This window comes from Schistocerca gregaria, chromosome X, assembly GCF_023897955.1.
Source record: "Schistocerca gregaria isolate iqSchGreg1 chromosome X, iqSchGreg1.2, whole genome shotgun sequence".
Taxonomy (NCBI): domain Eukaryota; kingdom Metazoa; phylum Arthropoda; class Insecta; order Orthoptera; family Acrididae; genus Schistocerca; species Schistocerca gregaria.
Genome location: NC_064931.1, coordinates 657,768,508 through 657,787,915, shown reverse-complemented (window position 1 = coordinate 657,787,915; position 19,408 = coordinate 657,768,508).

Sequence of the window (19,408 nt, the reverse complement as noted above, 5' to 3'; positions counted from 1 at the left end):
TCTTGAGTTCACACTACAAATAATTATTATTATACGTTTTCGTAGCCGGAAAGCTCTGGCTTAGCTTGATGAGTAACCCTAAAAATAATCACATTGACATTATGGAATGGAAGAAGGTAAGCATAGTATGTCAGTTCTTTCATTTTTTATATCCCCTGTGTCTGACAACATTCGCATTATAAATACACTCCTGGAAATTGAAATAAGAACACCATGAATTCATTGTCCCAGGAAGGGGAAACTTTATTGACACATTCCTGGGGTCAGATACATCACATGATCACACTGATAGAACCACAGGCACATAGACACAGGCAACAGAGCATGCACAATGTCGGCACTAGTACAGTGTATATCCACCTTTCGCAGCAATGCAGGCTGCTATTCTCCATTGGAGACGATCGTAGAGATGCTGGATGTAGTCCTGTGGAACGGCCTGCCATGCCATTTCCACCTGGCGCCTCAGTTGGACCAGCGTTCGTGCTGGACGTGCAGACCGCGTGAGACGACGCTTCATCCAGTCCCAAACATGCTCAATGGGGGACAGATCCGGAGATCTTGCTGGCCAGGGTAGTTGACTTACACCTTCTAGAGCACGTTGGGTGGCACGGGGTACATGCGGACGTGCATTGTCCTGTTGGAACAGCAAGTTCCCTTGCCGGTCTAGGAATGGTAGAACGATGGGTTCGATGACGGTTTGGATGTACCGTGCACTATTCAGTGTCCCCTCGACGATCACCAGAGGTGTACGGCCAGTGTAGGAGATCGCTCCCCACACCATGATGCCGGGTGTTGGCCCTGTGTGCCTCGGTCGTATGCAGTCCTGATTGTGGCGCTCACCTGCACGGCGCCAAACACGCATACGACCATCATTGGCACCAAGGCAGAAGCGAATCTCATCGCTGAAGACGACACGTCTCCATTCGTCCCTCCATTCACGCCTGTCGCGACACCACTGGAGGCGGGCTGCACGATGTTGGGGCGTCAGCGGAAGACGGCCTAACGGTGTGCGGGACTGTAGCCCAGCTTCATGGAGATGGTTGCGAATGGTCCTCGCCGATACCCCAGGAGCAACAGTGTCCCTAATTTGCTGGGAAGTGGCGGTGCGGTCCCCTACGGCACTGCGTAGGATCCTACGGTCTTGGCTTGCATCCGTGCGTCGCTGCGGTCCGGTCCCAGGTCGATGGGCACGTGCACCTTCCGCCGACCACTGGCGACAACATCGATGTACTGTGGAGACCTCACGCCCCACGTGTTGAGCAATTCGGCGGTACGTTCACCCGGCCTCTCGCATGCCCACTATACGCCCTCGCTCAAAGTCCGTCAACTGCACATACGGTTCACGTCCACGCTGTCGCGGCATGCTACCAGTGTTAAAGACTGCGATGGAGCTCCGTATGCCACGGCAAACTGGCTGACACAGACGGTTGCGGTGCACAAATGTTGCGCAGCTAGCGCCATTCGACGGCCAACACCGAGGTTCCTGGTGTGTCCGCTGTGCCGTGCGTGTGATCATTGCTTGTACAGCCCTCTCGCAGTGTCCGGAGCAAGTATGGTGGGTCTGACACACCGGTGTCAATGTGTTCTTTTTTCCATTTCCAGGAGTGTAGATATTTGTTTAGTTTCTTCAGCAGTTCTATGATAAGCTCCTCCCAATTGAATTTATTATCACGCTGCAATCTCAAGAATTTAACACTGTCCACTTTTGTTTGTCATCATTTTTGGGCATATACTGGTGGGAAACGACTTACAAGTTTTCAGTTGGATGTAATGTGTTCTTTCAAAGTTTAATAGACAAAGAATTGGCTAAGAACCATATAATGCTTTGCTATTTATGGTAATGCTTGTACAATTTGCAAACAAAACAGTCCTGGAGTCTTGGATTGTTACTGATGAACGTTCATTGATATACACAAGAAAAAACAAATGCCATAAGATGGAACCTTGTGGGACATCAAATGTAACTAATTCCCAGTTGGATGACGCCTGATAGGTTAATTCATGTCTCTTTCCCAATGATACCCTTTGTTTTGTCAGAGATATAGGAACTGAACCATTCTGCAACATTCCGCAAACACTGTAATATTTTAATTTACGTGAAAGGAAACGCTTTTGATGGATCACAGAATATACCTGCATCCTGTAATTTATTGCCTAACGAATTAAGTACATTTTCACTGTATATGTACATAGCCTTCTCAATATCAAAACCCTTTAGAAGTATGAACTGAGTCTAGGCCAATATATTATTTCTCATCAGGTTGTTAAGAAGCCTACTGTGTATTATCTTTTCTAAAATTTTTGAGCATACTGAAAAAAACTGAAACTGGACGGAAGTTCGACGGCATTTCTTTATCTCCTTGCTTAAACAAGGCTTTACTTCAGCACATTTCAACCATTCAGGAAATGTTGCATTAATAAACGACTTTTTACACAGACACCTTAATATTTTGATAAACTCCGAAGTACACTCTTAAATTAACTTTGCTGATATTCTGTCATAACCACTAGCTTTTTTATTTTAAAGGTTTTGTGACGGGGATTACTTCTGTTTGGGTAGTGAGGATCAAATTCATGTTAGTGAAGTTGTGTATACTGTCTAGTCTGAGGTAATTCATGATGGCATCAACTACACCTTACAACAAATGTTAGTTAAAAGTCATTGTAACACTGCACACATCTGTTACCAACGTATCACTTGCTCTTAATCCTGTTTGCCTTTCTTTATGTCTGCTTCTACCAGTCTCGCCCTTCACTCCATTCGTTTCATTTTGTTGTCTGACGTGATTATCTTTTTCCTGTAATGTATTTGCTTTCATATCCGTACTACTATCTCTAATATTTTGCATTATGTCTTGTAAAGTGCTGTAGCGCCAACATCAGAGCTGTGTCTTAGCGACAGATACAGCTGCCTTTTGTTTTACACGATACCTTTATTCACTGAGTAAACCGTGGTTTCTATGTAGACTTTGGCCTAATGTGGGTTAGATTCGGGGGAAAACAGTGTTCAGATAAGATAAGTACTTTATTAATAAAAGTGTTCTATTTTTCATTCATGTCGTTAGCACTGCATACATCACTCCATATCTTTGAGGAACTTCGTAAAATAATCAATTTTTTGATTAGTGACCAACCTCTTGAATTCAGGCTCTATAGATCTTACATCATGTTCAGTATTAATATTTAACAAAAGGAACTGCATGTCATGATCGGAAAGGCCACTGAATATTGGCTTTGTAATAAAACTTTGTTCATTAGGCTTCTTTATAAAGATATTATCAGCAGCTGTTTGTGAGCAATTATCCACCCTGTGTGCGAAGTTTATGGAAGGAATTCAATAGAATGATAGTGGTACTGAGTCTAATAGATAATTCCTGGGATAGTTTGTAAGAAAATCAACGATAAATTCACCAGAAACCAATATTTCGTAGTTTTTTGGTGTCAGATAAGCCAGTAGAGCTTAAAGATGATTTATGAATAGATAAAAATTACTTGCAGGTGATCGATATGTACTTACTATTATGAAGTATTTATTATAAAAACCCATTTTTGTAGTACATGCTTGTGTAAGCTGCTCCAGGCAAAACTTATGAATGTAATGTTCTTAAATTTAGGACAACGCCTGATGAATGTGACAACGCCTCCTTTCTCCATGCCTGCGCTACAAAAGCTAAACTAAATCCTGAACCACGTAACACATCTACACCAGCGATCACATGATGTTCAGACAGGCAGATCATGTCAACTGAGTCTGGTGGCTCTGATTCACCCATACTGATAATTAGTCGATTAGTTTTACTTTTTAGTCCTCAAATATTTTATGCAGTGGAGTTTGCTGCCATTCCTTGTTGACTGAGTTAAAAATGGGTGGAAATAAGATTTCTGTTGACTGCTGAAATTTTTTTATCTACAGCTGTTTGTGCTGATGTAATCTGCCAGAATTACGCTGTTTGTTTTTTTTTTCTGAAACTGAAGGTTTGTTTCAATCTTAACCTCTTTTAAAACTTGGTTTATTTCTGTCCTCCATGACCTAAAATAAGTGCTTTTCTGAACCTAGTAGCCACTGGTATTTTGTCACTCATGACTGTGCTTCCAAACTTAAATTTTCTACTCTTAGCCATGCCAGTTTACCTTCCTTTTCCTGTTGAGATGATGGCCACGCTTAGTATAATCACGTGTATTGAGATAATCAACAAGAACCATTTCAATTTGTGATCCTGTACCAGAAAAACGCAGCCTTTACTACTCCTGATTAACTCTCCTGACTGAAGACCTCAAATATGGTCGGTCATGGTGCCTGAGAGCAGAAACAAACTCAACAATGGTATGTCTCGATGCTGATGCTGTCTTTGCCAGGTTACACTCTATACTGCACCCAAGATCTCTGTCAGCGCTACTACCTGGCACATCCACTATAACCACGGTGTCTTCCTGAGTGAATTCATTGCAAAGTGATTCTAAATCCTTTGTCACCTGGTACAGAATAGCAATAGGTTTAAAAAATGTGACCTGGTATTCAGATCCTAGTTTGTCCTGAAAAAGTTGGCCAACAGCTCTAGCATGAGAATTACCTAACATCAAAACTTTCCTTCTCTTTAGTGGCTTCTCTATATTCTAACTTTTCAATTTTCTGGTGAACGTTTGTCATACCCTGTGTACACCTGCATCTGCTTGAGGGTCATGACGCTATAATGAACCAACAGATCAAACTTATTTTTCACTTTCATCACAAAGTTGTCAGATGATGTTCTCAGGATATTCCTCCTGTTGTTGCCTGTTGCCACTTCCAACCCTCTTTACCCTTCTCCTTCATTAACCAGACCAGAGCTGGCCTAGCCTTGTCTAATTCAGTGTGAAGGGCGAAAATTCTCCCGTCCTGTTCTGTTATCTTTCTATGCCTACTACATATTCTACAAAGTCACTGAAAACCTTATTTACTTCCCCAAATCCCACGCCCTATAGTCACCCACACGGAAAAAACTACATCACCCATACCACCAAGTCAGGAAATTCTCGCACATAAGTATGATATTTTAGTGAGAATAAATCAGTTAAATTATCGATAAACCAGAAAACATGTTTACAAAAATTTGGTCTATACGCAAGTGAAACAATTTTTTTGATTACGAGTATGTGAGCTGAGAATATCGACTTCTGTGAGCTAAAATCTACCCATGTGGATTAGTATACTGTTTGCTTTTTCCTTAGTAGATCATTCTTCAAAAATTTTTCCTATGATAATTCGCTCCACACGCTCTTCAACAACTTTTTTTTTTAACTACCGTCACTGAAAGTAATCACAACATTAAATGAAATAAACTCTGATGTGAATTTCATGGGATTCGGTGTGCGCGAGCCCTTATGTGTGTTTTTTGTTTTGTAATGCACCATAATTTTAGCTGATGATTACCATAACAACATCACTATGAAACCACTCCCTTAAACAAAAAATGGCTGTAAAAGTAACGAAATATGGTACTTCAACATTGCAGTGTGTGTGAGTCATGACATCTCTGGTTTGCAAAGAGTACACAACAGAGTATTTGAATAATAACAGCTCGCTGTTCTTTTCTACTGCTTTAAGGGCGATATGTCCTCAACTCTTAGCTGTTCTGTTTAGCAATATGCGGGGCACCCCATATATTATTGTGATGCAGCACCATTGAAGCTGACATCCGCAGTGGAATAGCTGCACAACCACATGTACACCCCCCCCCCCCCCCCCATATGTGAAGACGAGTACGATGCAGGTTTGAACTTCTGGTAAAGGAGAAACGTGACGTTTCGGATGTGGAAATGATTGTAAAGTAACAGAAGAAGACATTTCGTAGTAAATACGGCTATTCATCATTTATTGTAAAAGAAATTACAATCACTAAAAAACTATACAGTCTCATTGAATTTTTCCACATATTTTTTTTTTCATGTCTTGTCTAAAATATTTTGAAATACGTACGTTCCATACACCGTCTCTGAACATATCAGTACAGGAATATAACACAAATTACAGGAGTTTTTGGCATAATGTAATGTGGCTCTTCAAGTTAGCCTCCATCGAGAAATCTGGATCATTCATTATAGTTACTCTTCTACCTCCACATTTTTGAAGTCCAAAAGTGTTGAATTTATTAGTTTTACTGAAAGTTCCGTAATTAATCATGGCAGAACAACACATTCTTACAAGTGTATTTTAGAATGAGTATAGTTGACCAGTTAGTGAGGTGCAATTTTTTTTCGTACCACTACGTTTCTTTAAATTATAATATAAAATACTTGAGAATTCTGCAAACGTTCATATATCAAGGCTACACTAACATCAACACTGCCATAAAATGAAGTCACAAGCGAAAGCGTCAAAGTATCATCGGCTTGACTTGTTTTATAAATACGTACACTGCAGATACAGTATAGTGCTGTAATGTTATTTGAGCATGTTTGAATAACTTTTATTAAAAAATGGTTAGGTAATGGTGCTAGTGGAATATCACCAACCAAGATTCGGTTTGACGAATATTAACTAATGGAACATACATAGTTTCTTGCATTAATTGTACGATGGTCTGAAAAAATCAAACAAACACCTTGAGTGGCAAAAAGTCTTTGTGTTGTGTTCAATTACTTCTAATAGTGTTTTAATCAGTTAATAGAAAGCCATGGGATCGGTTGGTAGGACATGTTTTGAGGCATCAAGGGATCACAAATTTAGCATTGGAGGGCAGCGTGGAGGGTAAAAATCGTAGAGGGAGACCGAGAGATGAGTACACTAAGCAGATTCAGAAGGATGTAGGTTGCAGTAGGTACTGGGAGATGAAGCAGCTTGCACAGGATAGAGTAGCATGGAGAGCTGCATCAAACCAGTCTCAGGACTGAAGACAACAACAACAATGTAGTTTTAGATATCTACTACACCACAACATTTGTTGCATCTGGTAAGTGTATGAAGATATATTTCTCATTGACATTTAGTTTCATTATTAAGTTTTTAAAGTTGCTGTTGCTCTGGTGCTTGTAGTGTATCTTCATTGTAATCTAATTTTGGATCTAAGCGACTGTAGCCACAATAACTAATGAAATATAGTCAATGCATGAAACAAAATAATTTAAACAGCAGTCGTCACGTAATGTCTGAATGTCATTGGTATTATGAACTTTACTAATGTGACACCTGAAATAATTAAATGTACTTGACCCATCAATTCGTTCCAAACAAGAATACGCTACTGTTATTGTTTGTTTGAAATTGTGCCATTTTTCTAGATAAGATCATGGAATCTCCTCCAATTTCACATTTATATCGTAACACATACGCATGAAACAGACATAGAATATACATTCTGATAAATCAAGACCGCAGTGTTCACAGAACGTTTTGTTAGTAACATATTTCTAACAAGTTATGTGATATTTTTGCATTTGGTCTGATTTGCAATCTGGTCAGCGTCGTCTGCGCGTTTCATCGGACGATATCATGAAGTGCTTGTCCTCCGCTAAACAAAATTGTTATGTTCACTGTTCCTATGGTATAAGTGTCTAGGCCACCACATGGAATCCATACAACTTATGTCTTCGGTAACGTCTGGATGACTGTAGTACGGTCTGTTGCTGTCGAATAGCCCTTCAGTAACTTCACCTTGTGTGAAATTTTAGTTTAAAGCTTCCTGTGATGAGTTTGATATCTCTCCTGTTGAAGTATGAGGTGATGTGTAGATCTCGTGGAAAATCTAGAGAATGACGTTCTGCAGCTCGACGTGCACTCTAATAGCAGCGTTGATTACATATTGGTGGCTCCAGGATATGTGCGCAACTAGTTGCGAATACACGTATAACGAGAGAAATTATTTCATCATCATTATAATCATCAGGCAAACTGCTGTTTCCACGGAAATCGCTGCGCATATGTCGATGGGCAATACGTGTGGAGACGGTTGTAATCACCTAGCGTCGTAACTGAATACATCTGCATGAGTGTGACGTCATTATAACGTAACTAATTGTACCATCTTCTTGGGTCTTCAGAGAGTATAATATGTAGTGTTCAACGTGTGCAGTGTATGAAAGATCTGCTTCAGCTACAGTGGGAGTTTTTTTTTTAGTTACTATAATTATTTGAGAAAACAAGACATTTGTTTCTGAGGAAACATAATAATATGTGTAATGGAATTAAACACATATTATGAATTGTGGAAAAATATATTGATTTATTACAGCTTCATCTCATACACACATTCAATATATAATCATTTTTCCTCCGTCAAAACCACATGCCATCCGGCAGTATTTACCAAATAATTTTTATGCATTCTAAATTCTTCATATATGTAATCCCCACCATGGGCTGCTGTAAAATCACCGAACTATCGAGCAATATATAGGCGATGTTGTAGAATACCTCGCACAGTGTCATCAAATAAACTCTTCACATCTTCATTCGCTCAAATAAAATGTTCTCCTGAACAGTAGCATCGTATATGTAAGTGCTCCTTGACGCGTGAATATGCATCGTATCTACCACCTACATTGAAATCGTAGGTTCTTAGTTGTCTATACGAAAACGGTACAGGTTTTAGATCTGTTAGTGGTTTCTACGATTTCTTTAAAAGATTCTCATTTTCGGAGCAACCTGATGCAAGTCTCTATCTTCTTTTGTAGTTTCGGTAGCACCTTTGAAAAAAACATTGAGGCAATTATTTGGATGAAGCACTGCTGCATTAGGAAGGGGAGAGGGATGTGTGTCAGTGCAGCAGCATACTCAGGATCTTGTTTGATGACAACTGGGATATGATTTACTTTTTAATAACGTGGATTTGTTCTCAAATCAAATAACATATGATCTCAAACTGCGTTTTGTTTTCTAAATGTACTATTAATGGGTGTAAGGAAACTAATTATTGTTTGTTTCTAAGCTATATTTTTGTGTCTTCAGTAACACCTGGTTGAATTTAGTACGGTCTGTTGCTGTCGAATAACATTTTAAAAGTCGGGCGAATACTTTTTGGACTGACTGTACGTCTCGTCTCCGTCAGTACTATCAGTACTATTGAGTGTTCAAACATGCATGTAATTATACATGAGACATATTTTAATACACATCATCCGTGGGTGTGTTTACATATTTCATAGACGTTTTTAGTTCAATACATTTCAGAACTTGGGGGAAACATGAGTAGCTTCTGAAACAAGTACTTCCTTTACAGTATGGGTACCAAACTTCGTGGAGATGATGTTCAGCGAGGTGTGTATTGAACCAGGGACTTAGAAACAACGTGGAGGCTTCGTCCCGCCGCAGTCCTCAGTGGTTCACAACTCCACAACAGGCCACAGCAGTCCACCCACCCCACCTCCGCCCCACACCGAACGCCAGGCTGATTCGTGCCAGGCGGATTCGTGCTGGGAACCGGCACGCCTTCAAGCTCGAGAAGCAGCGCTTCAGCTCGCAAGGCTAGCCGGACGTGCTCAACGAGGTAACATGGAATCAAAACATGATTTCAAGCAACATTCTGACTTGGCGTAACAATGGCATAAGTAGTGATACTGGTGCTTCTCTTTCTTACAGTCTCGTGATACCACAGAACGAGCACTACGTCATTTCGGCGACAACGACGATTGTGATGCTCTCTACGCTCAAACTAACTGTGTAGTTTATTCTTCCATTTGCCGCTAATTTGCAAAATAATTATTGACAGATTATTAGGGCTTCTGTGACCTGACAACTGCTCTGTTATGGAACTATAATTTTCCTTCAAGACGATTCCACGCATCTACTGGTACTATTACTTTAACGTCACCAATGCTGACGCCGTTACAGGCGCTCTTGTTTAAGCTGTAACCGTCTTTGAACAGTATTATTTGCCATGACTCAAGTGACTGGATAGGTGATTCATCGATAATACGTAATGTAATGAGAAATTATGATTTTATTTCGGTTATTAATGTGGAATAAAATTTATTCATCTCATGTAGTCGCTGTGACTCAATCTCCGCCTCGTGTTAGAGTCGGTGTTTATTATTCCCAGTACATCTAGGTTATGTGGATATCGGGAACAGGAGTGGATTCTAATATATAATTACACGTGTTCTGCCTCAGATAATAGTTGGACTAGCCTGTAAAGCAAATTGGTACTAGGAAAGTTTTGCAATACGAAGCAATAATGAGTCGCAGAGAGCTGAGTGTTGTAGTGTTCATAGAATACTTCATACTTGCATTATAGCTGCTGTGCCAAGTCTGTGGGCGCAGTCGTTCACTAGCACGGTTTGTGCTTGCAATGGCATCGTGGTCACGAATGAGATTCAGGCAGTTTTGGGTACAGCTCCGTTCGTGGTTTAAACATAGACCAGTGGTTTGAAGAAGCGACTCTTGCATTCGGTGACGTGTGTCCACCTCCTACAACTACATTCAAGTGGTACAGACAATCACAAAGAGGAAATCTCACTACGGAGATCGCTGAGACGACGGGAAGGCCACTATCATCATTTACGGAGGAAAGCTTTGATGCTGTGAGGAAAATGCTACACGAAGACAGGCGAGTGATCTAGAAGCAGATAAAGGATATCTTACTGCTAAATGCACCATACTCTCTTTCAATTCTGCATGATCATTAGCAAGTAAAGAAACTTTGTTGTCTCTGGGTGACGCATAGATTGACGGAAGAGCAAATGACACGACGTGTGACTTGGTGCTGGGAGATGTTAATGAAGTTTTCTTAGAGACAATCTCAGTATACGAATGACATCGTCACAGGTGACGAGATTTGGCTTTACTATTATAACGTGCCAACGAAGGCTTAAAACAAAGTTTGTGCCTTTGAAGATAACGACACACTCCTAGCCGCCAGAAAATCGCGATCTACAAAGTAGAAATCATAGCTTTATTTTTTTATTTTCTTTTTAGATCGAGTGGAATTGTAGAGCGTGTTGTTTGGGACACACAGAAGACAGTCACAGCTAGGTGATACACTGAACAGTGCCTGCCCAAAATCATACAATCTGTGAAGAACTTGCGACTGAAGTCAAGACTGGACACTTGGTTCCTCCATCACGACAACGTTCCAGCTCACCGCGCCAAAGCATGCACCGGATATTTGTGGGATGCAGGACTGAAGCTTCTTGAGCACCCTCCTTACAGTCCAGACCTTGCTCCTTGTGACTTTGCATTGTTCCTGAGTGTGAAAATGAAGCTGAAAGGAATGCAGTTTTCAAGTGACGAAGACCTCCTTGGAACAACGCGTGTGCCTTACAACCCACAGAAACTTGAGAGAACTGGTTTAGGAATTGGTTTCTGAGGATGAAGAGGTATATTCAATGTGAAGGAGATTCCTTCGAAAAATTAAATAAATAAAGCTGTGTTGGAAAACTTTCCTAGTACCCTTTACAGTCCGTGATGTTCCGTGGTTTCCAGGAAATGTAATTAAAATGTGATCAAGTTTAATTTATGTAGTTACAAAAATGGTTCAAATGGCCCTGAGCACTATGGGACATAACTTCTGAGGTCATCAGCCCACCAGAACTTAGAATAACTTAAACTCAACTAACCTAAGGACATCGCACACATCCATGCCCGAGGCAGGATTCGAACCTGCGACCGTAGCAGTCGCGCGGTTCCAGACTGTACATGTAGTTACACATCTCGATTATCGTAACAAATTTTTTAAATATCTTTCTCTCCACCTACATCGTCCCTGTATGTTCGCAAAATCGTGCGCCGGTGACGCATCAGAAACCTCGTGGTTGACTCCGCGTTTGCAGAAAATATCATGTCAGACGCACGCGCCCCCGCCGGAGGTTCGAGTCCTCCCTCGGGCATGGGTGTGTGTGTATTGTTCTTAGTTTAAGTTAGTTTCAGAAGTGTGTAAGTCTAGCGACCGATGACCTAAGCAGTTTGGTCCCTTAGGAATACACACACACACACACACACACACACACACACACACACACACACAAACGCAGGCACGCGCCCACAACGCACCGCCAAGGACATCGTCTCGTTTGTGTTCGCCGCGTTTGCAGAAAAATCTCAACATGGTTTTTGTGTGTGTGTGTGTGTGTGTGTGTGTGTGTGTGTGTGTGTGTGAGCGCGTGCGCGCTCGCGTTTGTACGGCGAGGCCACGTAATTGTGACATGACAGACGCTGTCGATGCGGTAACAAACTCGCGCCCCAGTGGCGCGTAGCGAAGGCGCGGCGTCGTCTTCGTTATCGACGCTGACCCCGCACGGGATCTGGCCTCGCGACGCCTCCCTCGGATCGATGTGATAATTTTTAAAATAATAATTTGTTACAAAATTGGGATGATTCCTGCTGGATGGGGTCAAAGTGGGAGAGGGGGGGGGAGGGAGGAGCTTGATTTTGCATTGAACTACCGTCCCTTCTCCTCCTCTCCCTCTCCTCCCCACCACTCTCCTCCCTTAGCTGCAGTGCCGACAGTGGTCTTCAGTGTGACATACGGAGCTGTAATATGATACGACTAAAAACTGCTGACGGATGCTGATTCAGTGATTTCCGCTGAAATAAACAATGCCCTTCTATTATCTGCACCCCCCCTCCCAAACATTAATAATAATAATAATTATAATCTGGATATTCCTCGATTCGACCAGCCAGCTAAATCATGGCAGAAAATGAAGCCTCTTTCAAACACTTGTCAGCTGCTGATAACAGGGTCACACAGGACTACACAATGTCTCTGTCTTCACTCTGATCACTCAGTATCTGACAATGTTCGCCCCCTTGTACACGCAACCAGGCCTAGGAACAGGACTAAACACGAACAACATCAATGCATTCTGGTGGCAATTCCACCTACCACCGAGAATCGCAGCTCTTATCACTTACATATCAGAGTACGAAGTTATCTTCTATCTGCTTCACCTTTTTTCTTTTCTTTTTTCTGTTACCTGTGTATATCATACATAAGACATAGATAGTTTTTGTCTATAAAACAGACTTGACATACCTTCAATAATTTAATATGAAACGATGCAGTAGGGGCAGATGGAATGCATTAAGACGTACGGGAAATGTTGGGGACGTGAATATTTGAATATTACTGACTCACAGAATACAAAAAAGTGTAAACGTCAAAAGTCGTAGTCAAATTGTGAAAATAAATAGGCCTACTTGAAAAGCGTAACACAGTCAATGTAAGACAATACTCATCTCTTACACTGTTGTGCAGTTGATATTCCTTCGAAATGTGGATTGCTCCCAGTATCTCTATGGAACACATTTCCAATTATTCGAATGATTATTTCTCAGTTCCAAATGAAATATGTCATTACGTTATTACGGCACAAAATACTGAAGGGTTAAAAATTAGGAAATTTTAATAAAACTCATTTATCTTGCTACAAGCAAAGTGCCGTCACACCAGAAGCGGAGAGAGAGACAGAACTAGGAAATAAGCGGTATGTCGCAAGTGGGTCAGGCTTCGGTACATTACAGCCCCACGCCAAGAGATAGAGAGAGAGAGAGAGAGAGAGAGAGAGATAGAGAGAGAGAGAGGAGAGAGAGAGAGAGAGAGCGAGCACAGTAGAAACTAGCACGGGACAGAAAACCAATGGAAACGTGACACGCATATTCTTTAGCCCGTAAGAGGTACCGAATGAAACTGTACCTATTTCATAATAATCAAAATCAGAGAACCTACACAGAAATTTAGAGCCTGTTATGCGAATAAAGCCGAATAAAGACACATGAGGTCAAACGAACCGAGCATCGCGTCATAGCGACACGTTAGCTCCCTTTAAATGTTCGAGCTCTCAAGGAGTTGATTACAGGGATCCATGGCGTTTACAGTAACAGCACTCGATTCCACGATTACGACAATGTAGCGAATCTGTATCCTAGATACCCCAGAATAGTCTACGAATGAGCCGAAGATGTACCTAAGATGACGGTCTTCGCCTGATGAACTTCATACTGTTCGCCGCCTGTTACTGCTGATAGAGAAGGTGACTATCTTCCGACAAAACCGCATCGCAGAGTGCTGACAACACCGAACTTCAGCGCGGAAACTGGCAGCAGGGCCTCGTGGGGTCCACGTTCCTGTTCAAAACCTGATGATGAATGCCTGGCGTCTTGGAAGGAGATCGATCGACCACATGACTTCCGATACCACCACACCGCTGATGGGCCATCAAGGGTCAACATAGAATTCGAAGTGGGATCGCCCACACTCCAACAGATGTTACGAGACTATTCGTGCTGGAGCATAGCCACGCCGGCAGCGCGCCGCGGCGCGAGGTCACTCTCTCGTCGCCTAGGCCTGCAGACGAGGAGCTGACTCGGCAGTCGTTAGGGGGAACCCAGCTCGCACCTGAATGAGGCATCGGCTACCAGGCCGCTGTAGAAAAAGAAGACTGTAAACATGGCAAATAAATAATGTTTTACTCGCATCAAAGACGCTTCACAGGTGCCCAACTTCTATCCTGACTTCATCCACAGGTGTCTCCGCTCGGTGTAAATGGCTCTAAGCACTATGGGACTTAACATCTGAGGTCATCAGTCCTCTAGACTTAGAACTAGTTAAAACTAACTAACCTAAGGACATCATACACATCCATGCCCGACGCAGGATTCGAACCTGCGACCGTAGCAGTAGCGCGGTTCGGGACTGAAGCGCCTAGAACCGCTCGGCGACAGGGGCAGGCTCTGCTCGGCGCCTCTGTAACGTTAAGCACTCAAATAGCCGGATGGGAGAAATGTGTTAACTTCAAAATACAACATAAGGTTCTAGGTGGGCAGGGTACTCTCGCGACAGCAATTATGGGTGGCTATGGGTATTTATGGACGTAAACTACGGGGTTTATCAAAAAGAATCATTCGGTTTGGCAAGTCTATTTTCCTGAAACTAGTAAACATATGCAATGAATTTAGTTTTTCAATGAATAGGAAACTCAAAATGTTTTTTTAATACCTTTTCATAGATGTTCAATAGGACCCCCTTTAGATGCACGGCATACGTATTCAAATTGTTCCCATATTGCAGCGAGCATATCTTGAATTACAGCTTCTACAGCTGCTGTTATGCAATGTCTCAGTTCATTCACTGTTGTTGGTTGCAGAGGTCCATAAAGCCCCACAAGAAAAAATCACCTATAGTCAGGACCGGTGACCTTGGAAACCAATAATGTAAGGCTGAATCATGTGGTGCAGTGCGACGGATCCACAGTTCAGTAATCCGATGATTTAAAAATTCCTGCTTTTACAGACGCCAGTGTGGCGGTGCCCCGTCTTGTTGGTACATGAAGTCGTTCGAATCAGTCTCCGACTATGGGAAAAGAAAGTTTCGCACCACATATTCTCACATTACGACGATTCACCTTTCCATTTAAGTGGAATGTTGCCTCGTCACTAAACGATAAGCGTGAAGGAAAACTGTCACCCACCATTTTGCCAAGAACAAAATTACAGAACTCAACACGTTGTTGTTTGTCGCCTTCACGAAAAGCTTGCAGTAACTGAATTTTGTATCGTTTCATGTTTAAACGACGACGCAACACCGGCCAGACGGACATCGGGAGCATGTTGAGCTGTCGAGCTGCAGGGCGAAAGGATTTCTGCTGACTGCTTGTGAAACTGTGGTGGATGCGTTCGTTGTCTGTGTTAGACACTCCGGGACGGCCCGGCGATTTGCCTTTACACAAACAACGTCTTTCTCGGAATTGTTCAGGCCGTCCTTTAATGCTCTGTGCTGTAGAAGGATCCACACCATACTAGTATGAAAGTCACGCTGAACAGTTATTACTGACCACCACTGTGAAAAACTTAGAACACAAAACCTTTTCTGTTGTTCCGACACCATTTTCACAACAACTGAAGTGGGTGCACACTGCTTCTATCTAGCGGCAGCCATGCAAAACTCGAGAGTTTGATCTTTCCAACAGGACACTGTTCACGCACGTATCTCAAATAACGTAATAGTTATAATTTTTTAAGATCGGATAATTCTTATTGATACAACCTGCATTACTTGCAACTATCGTAAGACGCCTACCTATATTCCAAGCTGAAGCTGAAGGAGGGAAGAGTAAACTTTAATGTTCTGTCCTTGCATTATGGAAAGATTGAGATGGAAATCGACTATGGCCTCTCAAAGGACCCACCTCGGCATTTTCCTTATCATGTTTTGGGAACTCACGGAAAACTGAAATATGGATGGCAGGGCAGGGATTTGAATCGTCGTCCTCCAAAGCGTGTGTCCAGTGATCTAACCACTCCGCCACCTTTCTCATTTCCAAACTGAAGTACTTGTCAATTTCTGACTTAACCTGGTGCTTTATGCTTGTTTACAGTGAATAACGTTCATCTTCAGATGGCATTGTTACACGTTCAGGATTGTTGCTAGTCTCATGTTACTGCTAGATCTCTCGGTGGTAGACCGAGAAAATATTTTTTTTTAATTTTATGGACAATTAAAATAATTCTGTAGTATTTGCCACACAGCTCGTCATTTTTCATAAGATACGATTCACAAATGTTAAAATAAGTTGCATAGCCGGCCTCTGTGGCCGAGCGGCTATAGGTACTTCAGTCCGGAACAGCGCTGCTGCTACGGTCGCAGGTTTGAATCCTGCCTCGGGCCTGTATGTGTGTGATGTCCTTAGGTTAGTTAGGTTTAAATAGTTCTAAGCCTAAGGGACTAATTACATCAGATGTTAAGTCCCATAGTACTTAGAGTCATTTGAATCATTTAAGCAGCATAGAATAAATTAAAAATGAATTTGAAACAAACAATGAATTATATAAAACACAGTTACTACAATCATATTCATCGAATGAGCGAACTCAAGCACGACTGCTACGGTCGCAGGTTCGAATCCTGGCTTGGGCATGGATGTGTGTGATATCCTTAGGTTAGTTAGTTTTAAGTAGTTCTAAGTTCTAGGGGACTGATGACCACAGATGTTAAGTCCCATAGTGCTCAGAGCCATTTGTACCATTTTTTTTTTTTTTTTTTTTTTTTGTGAACTCAAGACTGAGTACAAATCTTAAATTCAAGGACGAGACGTATATTCTTGCCACCCACCTCTTCGTTTGAATTGTGCACGTATTCGGAGTATTTTCTTACTTTTTAGCTAGAGTCGTAAAACTATCGTAGGTTAATGTAGACTATCATCAGAAAGCGTGGACTACGAGAGTTTTTCTAGTAGCATTAGTCAGCTAAGATCGTAACAGCGTTACTTATACAGTAAGTGTGTTACATACCTATCGGGCTTTACTTCATTTAGACCACTTTGTTTGTGTATGCGATCAGTGCCTTTACTAGATAACCCTATGATCGAGAAGCGGTGAACTCTCTACAAACTGAGTCTTGGTACGTAAAAGGAGGAATAGCCTATCGAACGCCTTTCTTCTACGTAGTTAAGCTGCTGTGTATTACTTAAAAATATACAATATTTAGAGCAGAATTCAAACTGTCATCGCTTAGTTAAGGTTTTATTAAAAAATTATTTACTTCTAACGAGAAACCTAGGAATGTACTAAAAAAAATTTATTATATAGCACCAGAAAACGTAATTTCTTCAGCAAAAAGGCAAAAATTTAAAAAATGCAAGACAAAAACGTACGAAACATCACTTCAATAGTTCGTCTAGCTTATGTAAAACACGTTACTGCAAATTTTACACTCATCAATACTAACGAGAAACTCTTGCCTTCGATCATGATGAAGTACGTTCTATTGAGTACAGAGTAGCAACAATAAATTATAGATTTTTATACAATTGTGCTTGTAAACTGTACTTGAATCCGAAGTACTTGCATTTCTTACATAAAAGCACAGACGTTACGCAATCAGCTAATTTATATTTTGTAAGACTATAAACTAGTCAATGGAGTAACACTGAATGATTTGCGGTTCTAATTATGTGAAAAACAAACAGAAATCGTTGACTCCTAGTTGCTGTCTCATACATTAAGTTATGTTTATTTCTCTGTCAATACTACCGGTAATTCCACGATTTTCTGCGTCATTTATTCACAAAAACTACCGAACCATAATTTACGAAGAGCACAACTCTACTAGTAGGTAATGTATGAAACCGTTAAGTTCCATAGCGTCTTTGTTATACATACACTCCTGGAAATTGAAATAAGAACACCGTGAATTCATTTTCCCAGGAAGGGGAAACTTTATTGACACATTCCTGGGGTCAGATACATCACATGATCACACTGACAGAACCACAGGCACATAGACACAGGCAACAGAGCATGCACAATGTCGGCACTAGTACAGTGTATATCCACCTTTCGCAGCAATGCAGGCTGCTATTCTCCCATGGAGACGATCGTAAGGATGCTGGATGTAGTCCTGTGGAACGGCTTGCCATGCCATTTCCACCTGGCGCCTCAGTTGGACCAGCGTTCGTGCTGGACGTGCAGACCGCGTGAGACGACGCTTCATCCAGTCCCAAACATACTCAATGGGGGACAGATCCGGAAATCTTGCTGGCCAGGGTAGTTGACTTACACCTAGAGCACGTTGGGTGGCACGGGATACATGCGGACGTGCATTGTCCTGTTGGAACAGCAAGCTCCCTTGCCGCTCTAGGAATGGTAGAACGATGGGTTCGATGACGGTTTGGATGTACCGTGCACTATTCAGTGTCCCCTCGACGATCACCAGAGGTGTACGGCCAGTGTAGGAGATCGCTCCCCACACCATGATGCCGGGTGTTGGCCCTGTGTGCCTCGGTCGTATGCAGTCCTGATTGTGGCGCTCACCTGCACGGCGCCAAACACGCATACGACCATCATTGGCACCAAGGCAGAAGCGAATCTCATCGCTGAAGACGACACGTCTCCATTCTTCCCTCCCTTCACGCCTGTCGCGACACCACTGGAGGCGGGCTGCACGATGATGGGGCGTGAGCGGAAGACGGCCTAACGGTGTGCGGGACCGTAGCCCAGCTTCATGGAGACGGTTGCGAATGGTCCTCGCCGATACCCCAGGAGCAACAGTGTCCCTAATTTGCTGGGAAGTGGCGGTGCGTCCCCTACGGCACTGCGTAGGATCCTACGGTCTTGGCGTGCATCCGTGCGTCGCTGCGGTCCGGACCCAGGTCGACGGGCACGTTCGCCTTCCGCCGACCACTGGCGACAACATCGATGTACTGTGGATACCTCATGCCCCACGTGTTGAGCAATTCGGCGGTACGTCCACCCGGCCTCCCGCATGCCCACTATACGCCCTCGCTCAAAGTCCGTCAACTGCACATACGGTTCACGTCCACGCTGTCGCGGCATGCTACCAGTGTTAAAGAGTGCGATGGAGCTCCGTATGCCACGGCAAACTGGCTGACACTGACGGCGGCGGTGCACAAATGCTGCGCAGCTAGCTCCATTCGACGGCCAACACCGCGGTTCCTGGTGTGTCCGCTGTGCCGTGCGTGTGATCATTGCTTGTACAGC